At 37.8% G+C, this 10420-nt stretch overlaps 1 long non-coding RNA gene across 2 annotated transcripts in view; it reads right to left on the reverse strand.

Moving 5' to 3' along the window:
- The window catches only part of LOC139970376 (uncharacterized), a 32432-nt gene extending 28086 nt beyond the window's left edge, over positions 1-4346 (reverse strand). Inside the window, exon 1 of one of the 2 annotated variants that reach the window (XR_011794132.1) lies at positions 3737-4346. This is a non-coding gene — a long non-coding RNA (uncharacterized lncRNA). The remainder of the gene's footprint in view (positions 1-3736) is intronic. The other variant, XR_011794133.1, reaches the window with a different exon arrangement.
- Between the last annotated feature and the right edge of the window lie 6074 nt (positions 4347-10420).

A 10420-nucleotide genomic window follows, 5' to 3' on the forward strand; every position in this document is an offset into this window, starting at 1 on the left:
CATCCTGATGGCATAGTTACGGAAGCGTAGAAGGGACATTGCATTGACGAGTTACCAACTTGACAAAACGACAATTATCTGCAAATTGACGAGTTGACGAGATGGTAACGTGACAAAATTCAGAAAATTGACGTTTTGACGAGTAAGTAAGTGTGCAACTCGTCAATTTGCAGAAAATTGATGCATTGACGAGATCCGTTATCTCGTCAAAACGTCAATTTTCTGAATTTTGTCACGTTACCATCTCGACAACTCGTCAATTTGCAGATAATTGTCGTTTTGTCAAGTCGGTAACTCGTCAATGCAATGTTCCTTCTACGCTTCCGTACATAGTTCCTCAAAGAGACTTTTCAACTTCCTTATCAAAGTTGAGTATATACTATAATGAGATTGGAACACTCTTCTCTATGGGCATACGCATGATTTCCTTTGGGAATGTTTTGATTGTGTACCTCCGCGTGTTAACGCAGCATGTCTCGTGTAGGCCTATACGTGGTGTATAAGGGGGTTCTGAGGATGGTACATTCCCCCTCAGAGTCTGGAGATTTTTCAAACATGAAAACTCACAGGGAGCCACTTGGTGCACAATTTTTTTCACTTTTGTGAAACAAAACATGTTAAAACTTGGATACATTGCAATTTACTTGTTGGGGGGGGGGGGGGTGGGGGAGGGGCGCTGTGTGCATGTCATAATTGCAAAAACTCTCAATAAGGTTGAACTTAGTTGAAAAAATAACAGCTACTTGTTGCCATTCCTCACCATTGGAGAGCTTTTAACTGCCATAGATAGCTGTAGCACTGTGCTGTAGTAGCTGGCTAGTCAACTTAACTATAAGAAATATATTTCTCCCTCGGTTCAAGGTCACAAAGATCAAGATGTATTCACACAGTTCACACTCATGTTTTTGATACAGTTTCTCTTATATCTATTGGCAGCTCTGCTCATCACGAGCATCACTCTAGCATAATGTATACCCTTTTCTACATGTGACCGCAAGAATGTATTGCTTAAACCCAAAAAAAATCAAAGGAAATCAGTTTTGTAAAAAAGAAAAGAAAAAAAAAGACATTAAACATGAAGGTCGCGTTCTATCAAGATCGCAACGTGTTATTATTGAGGGATCAGAGGTGGCTAAAGAACCTCCAAAACTGAGTACCTGGGAGCATGGAGCTATCACCGATAGCTCCATGCTGGGAGTTATACATCGATGACAGTTTGACCTTTTTCTTGGCATGTATCAGAGGTATTCAGCAAAGTATAGTATCTATAGTGAGGCTTTACGTTGGTGTCTTTCTTTAACCAAAATGCCAAGGAATGTGTTTTCAATACTATTATTATACCACATGTGATCTATGCAGTGCCTGTCTGGTATACCATTTTATATTGCAAAAAGACAAAGAAAGAATAAAAATGAAGTTCTCAAATACACATTCAGCTATATTTAATTTAGAATACAATATACTTTTACAAAAAAAGTAAATGCTGCTGCAAGAACTGAGTTCACAAGAATGGCTCATAATATGATATACAGTGATCAGAACAACCCTTGTATACTGTATACTAAAAAGTCTACTGCACAGATCGAACATATATAAATCTAAGAAATCCCCACATCTTGCCAAAATACAGAACACAAGTTTACAGAAACTCTTTTATATACCGTGCTGCTTTATATACAATCCATCCGAGCACTTAGAATGTTTGTTGTCTATAGTCTGTTTGTTATTTCGTTTGATGTATTAACTTTTGTATTAGAGGATGTATTTTATGTGATATCCTATCATCTTAACCTTTTTTCCCCCTCTTTTATAATAGTTATTCTTCCTGTTAATGTATTTTATGACTCCTCTTTATAAATTGTATATTTACAATGTTTGTTGCAGTCTGTGTTATAACGTTTTATGCATTAACTTTTGTATGTGTAGATGTATTTTATATGATATCCTATCATCTTAACCTTTCCCCCCTCTTTTATATTAGTTATTCTTAGAATGTTTGGTTGTAGTATGTTTGTTATATCGCTTTATATATTAACGTTTGTACGGTATGTGTAGATGCATTTCGTATATATGATATCCTATTAACCTTTTTGCCCCTTTGATATTAGTTATGCTTCTTGTTAACGCATTTTATGACTCCTCTATATATATTGTATATTTATACTGTAATATACCGGTAGTACACTTGGAAACGCTTGCATTAGGAAAGTTGCATTAGGTAGGCCTAAATGAATCACAAAGACATTAAATTTACACGAACAACACTAATTTCTATATTAAATCCATGTTTTTCAACTTCTTCATTTACTTGTCGGCAATCGGCTCTCCTCGCCCTCTCTACCATCATCCCGATGATGCCAATATTGCTTGGGTTTTTCTCTTTTTGTTTCCGACTTGCTCAATGATGGGCTCTTCAAATTACCTACTATAGTTCCCACCCATATCCCACTTAATCAGACTCTGATCTATGTTTTTTATTTTTTCAATCTCAAGTTTCATTTTCGCTAAATGCATTCATGAATATTTATTAAACTTTAATTAACCAATTTGTTCAACTTGAGTATAGTGTTTTTGTAGGTGTGCTCTTTGCGTAACCCATGAAAACAGCCTTGTAAGTTTTGTAATCACTTTCATATATTCCAAAATTACTTTCAATAAAATGACATTTAATAAATTTTATCTACTCCAAATATAATCTATAGAAGTCTAGAAAGTTAGCAAAAATCTCATTTCCAATTTAATAGAGTGCATCTTGTACGGTTTACAATTTTAGATTCAATCAAGTTATCTTTATCATATTGCAGCAGTCCAGCCCAGGCTTTGAAAACAGAGGTACTCTTGAATCTCATTCAATTTTCCTTCAAACTCGATCTATCAATTATATGTGCATGTTTCAACATGGTTTTGTAATTGAAACGAGCCTTGCATATACCTTTAAATCCCTTTCAGATAGGGTTAGCAACAGCATTGCGAAAATGAAAATGATACACAAATACAAATACAAAGTGAAAGTGATTTCAAAAGAATGACAAAAGTTTGGCTAAAGGGCAAGGGGAAACTAACAAGCAGGGGCCAAGGGTCATTTGATTCCTGGTCAGCCTCAAGTATCCACTGATTCCACTGATGTGCTGGTTAACAAGGGGACAGTTTTACTATAAAGTAGCTCCTCTACCTTCTAATCTTCATTTCCGTAAAGCCAACATTAGGCGATATGCCACGTGGACATACACAAAACAAATCCGCTGATCCACATGCACAGGAAATCGTCCTCTTACTCCGAATACAGTTATCATTGTACACCCTGAAATTTATGCAAACTCAGGGTCATCCATTCTTCTCCAGAGTTTACGTTGAACTCCAAAGTATTCTTCCCTGAACGAAGTCCTGACGAAAACGTTCGAATAGTACAAATTCCATGCCCTCTTTTGAGAGAAGACATTTGTGGCTCCTATCAAAGGATATATTGTCATTTCGAACCTTTCATGAGTTTGACGGAAAAATGAACATCCGACTTTGTGATTTTTAAAGCCAAATTGCCAGGCCTATTTTTAATGCTCTTCTTCCACAAATGATATATCTTCGAGAGTGTTCAACCAGGGAGTTGTTATGGAACTCCCTGGTTCAACAATATTAAGTATAGGCCTAATATGAAATAAAAACAAAGGCCTCATATATCGGAACATAAATAGGTCTAATCAGTGAACCCCTTAAAAATATCTCTCAAAACTAAACTCACCTTTTCAAATAGTGACGTTTTTCTTTTTGTTAATCTCCCTCACTCACTGTCTGCTCGCAGGTATATAGATTGTACGTGGGCTGCGACACTGAAAAGGTAACAATGAAGCCGTGTACGCACATATCACGTGACTGCATATAATGCTGACATATGACGTTGAAGTTGGCCGAGTTCCTGGATTTTTCTACTAGTATGTTAATAGATATAACTACATCAACTCCTGTTTTGTATAGCAACCTGACACTCTCAAGAATTTCACAATATCAAGTTGAATTAGCGCCTTCAATCCCTCGTACGATAAGATTTTAGTTGTCCAGGAGAAGCTCTTTGCAGCGCATATGCATTTTGCATTATAGAGAAATACAGCTTGGTGTGAAACGCTCAAAGAAGTAGTGTTGCAAGGGAAATTTGACGTGCATGGTTGACGCGGTCAAACTACAGGTTTGCTCTATCGGATGGTATAGTCGTTAAGAGTAGCAGCTCCCTGGTCATACCATACGTGGGCAATACACAAACTTTGTGTGAAACGCTGAACTAATGCTGCAAGGACAATTTGACGTGCATGGTTGGCGGCGCGAGCAAAATACGGGTTTGCTTTATCTGATGGTATAGTAATTGTACTACATGCAACGCATTGTTAGTATATGCATTTTAGAGAAATACACCTTGATGTACAAGCTCAACTATAACGTTGCAATGAAAATTAATTATCATTTTTATCGGGTTGGCCTTCACCTCCTGACTGACGCGTATATGGTAGGCCATACGGGAAATAATTGCTGATTTAATGTCCGTATGAACTAAAATTATTACCGGTAATAATTATATTTAATACCTGCATTTATTCTCAGCCAATCGCCATGTAGCTTCATATGACGGTATTCAGTATAATTAATACCGGCATTGAATAGAATTAATACCGGCATTAAATAGACCTATCACATTAGCGAATTTTGAAGCTGTTATCTTGCTCAGAGCTAGTGTTAATCCCTCTTGCTGTAGCGTGAAAGCAGCGCAAGTTATTTATGCTGTATAAAGCAAAGTATAACGCAATGGCACGCATGATAGACTAAGTACAACATCTGCGTGATTTTCGTCGAAAAGCGAACGATACTTGTAGGTTATTGACAAATGTTGACTCCCAATCCCACACAATCCGATTTTTGTTCGCAATGCTTTGAACCGGTTTGATAATCTTCGAAGAGCATTACGCTATGCTGAGCTTGGAAGACACCTGAATCCGAATTTATGTGGTAGATGTACGATTAATGCGGTACATAAATACGATTAATGTACCGCATTAATAAGCATCGAGATGCGCTCACCAGATTGGTCGATTTATGTCCGACATAATTCGTATTTATGTGGTACGTAATTCGGATTTATGTCGGACATAATTCAGCCATTATGTCGGACATAACTCAGCAATTATTTCCTATGCGGCCTACCATAGACGCGGAACGTTCTTTTGGGCTTCAAACTTTATGACGGTCAAGATTGAAAGCCTATGGCAGAATGCTGCCAGCATTTTCCGTATATGTCCATTAAAATCGATTTTACTTATTCAAAATTACCATTTCTGGTATAGTGGCGGATTTGTGCATGAGTTGACCTGGGTCAATGAGGGGGATGGGCATTTTGGGGGTCTACTGGAAGGGGTACCCCACTAATAGAAATTACTGGAAATGCCCATCCCTTACATATGAAGTGATACCTATCATTTTCCAGTAGGTTTCAACTGGTTACCTCATGAGCTGACCTGGGTCAAGGAGGGGATGGGCATTTTGGGGGTCTACTGGCAGGGGTACCCCACTTATAGAAGTTACTGGAAATGCCAATCCCTTACATATGAAGTGATACCTATCATTTTCCAGTAGGTTTCAACTGGTGACATCATGAGCTCACCTAGGTCAATGAGGGGGTGGGCATTTTGGGGGTCTACTGGCAGGGGTACCCCACCAATAAAAAATACTGGCAATGCCCATCCCTTGTATCTGAAGTCCTAACCATCATTTTCCAGTAGTTTTCAACTGGTTACCTCATGAGCTGACCTAGGTCAGCCGTGAGGGGTCAATTATTGATGACTGGCAGGGATACCCCACCACCAATAATTACTGGCGATGGCCATTTGTTGCTCTTGGGCCATACCTGACACATTGTACTTACTTTGATGTGGTTACCATGAAAGCTGATCTAGGTTAGCTTTTAGGTGACTTTAAAAATTGCTCTCCCAGCCACACCCACCACAGCCGGTTTGCCAGTCGTCTGGTTTCATGTACAGGAATGCACTGTGAACATTGTGATGTACAAGGCAATTGGTTACGGTACCTTCCCAGCTAACCAAACCCTCTGGGCTCTCGCCAGTGGCGTAGGAAGGTACTTTTGAGTGGGGGGGGGGGCTGAAGACATATGGCCGGCCTGCGGGAGGGGTCTAATGGGAGGGGTGTCCCCCTCCCCTTTGGATTTTTTTGCATTTCCAGGTAGCCTCAGATGCAATTTGGTGCAATATAGCACACTTCAACACCGACTCCATTTTGTAAACTTAATTTTGTATTTTCACCTGGCCTTAGATGCAATTTGGTGCTCCAAATGAGATTTTTTTTCTCATTTGGAAATGAAAAAGGGGTTTTCTGACTTGCGAAGCGGGGGGGGGGGGGGCGGAATGATACTTCCGCCCCTCCACATTTTTCACTGGGGGGCTGGCGCCCCCTAGCCCCCCCGGTTCCTACGCCCTTGGCTCTCGCTCTATATACAGCAGTGTCTCGATGCGGTTTAGATTGCCGTTATATTTTTCTACGTGATGTTTTCTTATTGAAATCTTGTTAAACTTACATAAAGTTGTCATACCATCCATTCTCAACATTGTCTTTATTCTAGTACTCGTCTCCATTGTTCTTCTTTGGTTATCGTTTCTGTCGTATAAATTGTTCTGCTTCTTTGCCTTTGTTTTGACATTTTTTTCTTCTTGTTGTATACTAACCATTTGCTCCACATTGAAGCGCTTACTAGTTAACAAAAGACCTTTCGGGTGGCCATCATAGATGGAGAAGGTTCGAATCCTTCAGGTTTTCAAAGCGCAACTTTGTAGATGTATTGCAAATATTTTCTTTTTTTCTCTGCTCTTGTTCGCTCTTATGTTATTCATCAGTCCTTATTCATTTCACTCTGTGTTATTTTAAATATATGCACGTTTTATTTGTATCAATCCTATACCAGCCACACGTATTAACAATTTACTAGCTGTACATATATGAGGGTGCTATCACAGAACCTAGGCCTATACCGTTTCATCTATGAAGGAGGAAAGAGAAACATAATTATGAGGAGATTGACTTGCAGTCATCCATTTAATAATACGGCGTTTCTGTAGATATTTCATGCTAAACATTAGGACATGATTTATTTATAGGCCTAACTGTGTCGATATAATTTATTGTATGGGGTTATTACATTACCATTTCGTCCCAGGTACACTTGAGAATTTTCACTTGTCTGTATTAACATTGTTACAAATTTCAGGTAAGCCACCACTTTTATTTACCAAATATATAGGCATTTATTTAATTTCCACGACATTGACATTTCATGATTAGTTCCTTTTCTTTTTCCTTTTTTTCTTGCTGCTTTGTTTCTAATCCTTCTTGTTTTGTTAACCATGTTCTAGCTCCACATTAAAACGTTACTAATACATAGTAAGATCTCTTTGGTGGCCAACATATTATATGCAGAGGAAGGCACGAATCCTTCAGGTTTACAAAGCGCAACTTTGCAGATACTGCAAAAACGTCTTTTCCCCTTTCCTTTTAATTATGATACATCATTACTCCTTAACCTTCCTCATTCCATCCTAGCTTAGTTTATATTTAATATTTATTTTATATTACCAAGTATTTCTTTCTTCGGAATTATTGTTTTATGAGAATTTTTTATTTATTTAAATTCACCTTTGCTTTACTTTATTAATTTGTTAACATTTAGGTATAATTAATTTTCAATGCAATACATTTGTTATTCATTTTTTCGGCTATGGCGTCATCTCATGAATTTTCATTGACCCATCTTGACCCACATTAAGTATGACGTAATTTGACCTCTGACATAGTGTAGTATATACTCTACTTTATATACTCTACTTTATACAACTTTTCATGATAAGTTGTCTAGTAATCCTCTTACATTTATTTCTCTTTTGTGTTCACCATTAACCTGTCTGTATTATGTGCGTGTTTTTGTCCCTTCTGTTACTCTTACTTGTCATTCAGCTTCTGAGGAAGATCCTGCTAGGATTGAAACGTCAGGTCAATTTACATATTCTCTTACACAGGCTCTTTAGTGGATAAGCAATTTGCTAGCAGTTTTTGTTTTATTTTGTTTATCATGAAAAAAGTGTTGTACAAAATTCTTTAAATTGCTCTTTATGTTTCATTTTTGAGGTTTTTTTTCATGTATAGTTTAGGCTAGCTGCATAACACTTCTGCCTGCATTCCAGCTGAACTACACGATTTAACTTTGAAACTTCATCTTATGTGTTAAAAGTTTAACTTTTAAAGCTAAGGGGCGGTTCCAACATTTTTGGCTAACGGCTCACAACTGCCATTTATTTATTTTCATAAATAATTGAATGAGTTTCTCTTATTTCGTTTGACATTTTTTGTTACAGTTGACAAACAAATTAGCTGTCCATTGCTTAAATATTTTATGTCACCTAGCCCAGGGGCGGCGATTTGTTTGAAATATTGGGGGGGGGGGATTTGCTTGAGTCCAGGCGAATTACTATCAAAGTGGAGTGCCACCATTGGTTGGCGCGCAGCGTACAAGAAAATTTCTGGTTTTGATAGCCCCCAGATCACCGGAAATGGCACTTCTCGGGCTTGAAAATGACCAACCAGATGTACACTTTTGCCTGAGAACCAAGTTTTCTCCAATAGTTTTTGTTTTCATTCAAAACCTTTTTCAAGATTGTCACCAGTCACACTTGTTCGACCTCATCGCATCTCCTGTGGATCATTGCTTTTGTAGGTTATTCTATATACGTATAACGCCCCACATTACCCGTCAGCCCCACTTTTCAAGGTTTTAAGCCCATTATTTGTTCAGAATTTGAATAATAAATTCACTTCAAAACATACCCATAATGTTGAACAAAATTTCATCTATGGACAACCAATATAGAAAAACCCCCTTCAACCCCTAACAGACCGGTCAAAATTGCACGAGTAGAGGGAAGTATGATGAAGAATGTTGGTCAAGAAATTTGAGAAAATTCAGACATAGTTAATTTATTGGTGTACAAATATTAAAACCTCTTATAACGGCTACTATAAAACTTCGATATCATAAAAAAATACCCCAAAAATATGCTCGAGGGGGCGGTCTCCACCCTTCGCCCCCCCCCCCTGGCTACGCGCCTGCGGTTAGAAATCTTGTAGGAAACAGGCCAAATGGAAACCCGGTGAACCCACATCGATGTGGATCATATAAAGGATTGTACGTACCTACACTCATACACAAGAGATGTACAGACATTATGATAATAATCATAAGTGACAACATGCTATACGGTCACATGTCACAGAAACGACCACGAAGAGTCATTTACCTCATGCAGCATGTGTTGGATGAAGTTTTAGCCAACGCCAAATATGATTTGGATAAATAATCTCACGCCTTATTTTCTATTTATAACCACACACAAATATTATGCCACCAATTATTGGGGTGACAATAGTTATATTAGATACTACCGTATATATCCCACCTAAAATATTGGGGGGAATGTACCCCCGCCCCCCTCCCCATGATCACCGCCCATGTATATATATATATATATATATATATATATATATATATATATATATATATATATATATATATATATTATATATATATATATATATATATATATATATATATATATATATATATATTGTATTTACATAAAGTCTGTTCAAAGTATCTCTTTCGAGATCCGGCTTCAGGAATCACAAATGATTTCGAGTTGGTTAGCATCATGTTTGATCTCTAGAGTAAGGCAAAATATGTCACCAAAAACAGAACTAGTATTGTTCGATACAGGTGACAAACGCCTACAGTGGAATTACGACCTTCCTTACCGGTTTCGAACCTCTGGACATACAATCAGCGTCCATAGCCTAGTGGTTAGGGTGTCCGCGTACAGAGCGGAAGGCCCGTGGTTCGAATCCCGGTGGAGGCTGAAAGTTTTTTCACTGTTCTTGATCTTCCAATTCATTACGATTTTCATTTATATATATATATATATATATATATATATATATTATATTTGCTACAGCCCTATTTTCCTTTTTCATCGGCTAACCAAATTTCATTACGGATGCGGTCCGTCTAGCTATTCATTTCGAAAAAAAAGTAAAACTACTTTCGGTCATATATAGTAACAAATTGTGACACGGTTAGACAGGCGCCTTGCGAGGGATTTGCCAAGGGAGGGCGAAGCTTGTAGGCAAACTATCTAAGCGTAGCGCCACCATAAGTTGGCGCGAAGCGCAAGAGAAAATTTTGGCAGAAAATGCCTCCCAGATGGCTGGAAAGGGCACTTTCCAGGCCTTGTAAGTTGCATCTAAGCATTTTCTATTTTGAAATTACTAGCTATATCATGAAAAAATAAAACAATATGCTAAAAAGAAACTATGCAACCAAATATTG

The sequence above is a fragment of the Apostichopus japonicus genome, chromosome 8 (genome assembly GCF_037975245.1).
Source record: "Apostichopus japonicus isolate 1M-3 chromosome 8, ASM3797524v1, whole genome shotgun sequence".
Classification (NCBI taxonomy): Eukaryota; Metazoa; Echinodermata; class Holothuroidea; order Aspidochirotida; family Stichopodidae; genus Apostichopus; species Apostichopus japonicus.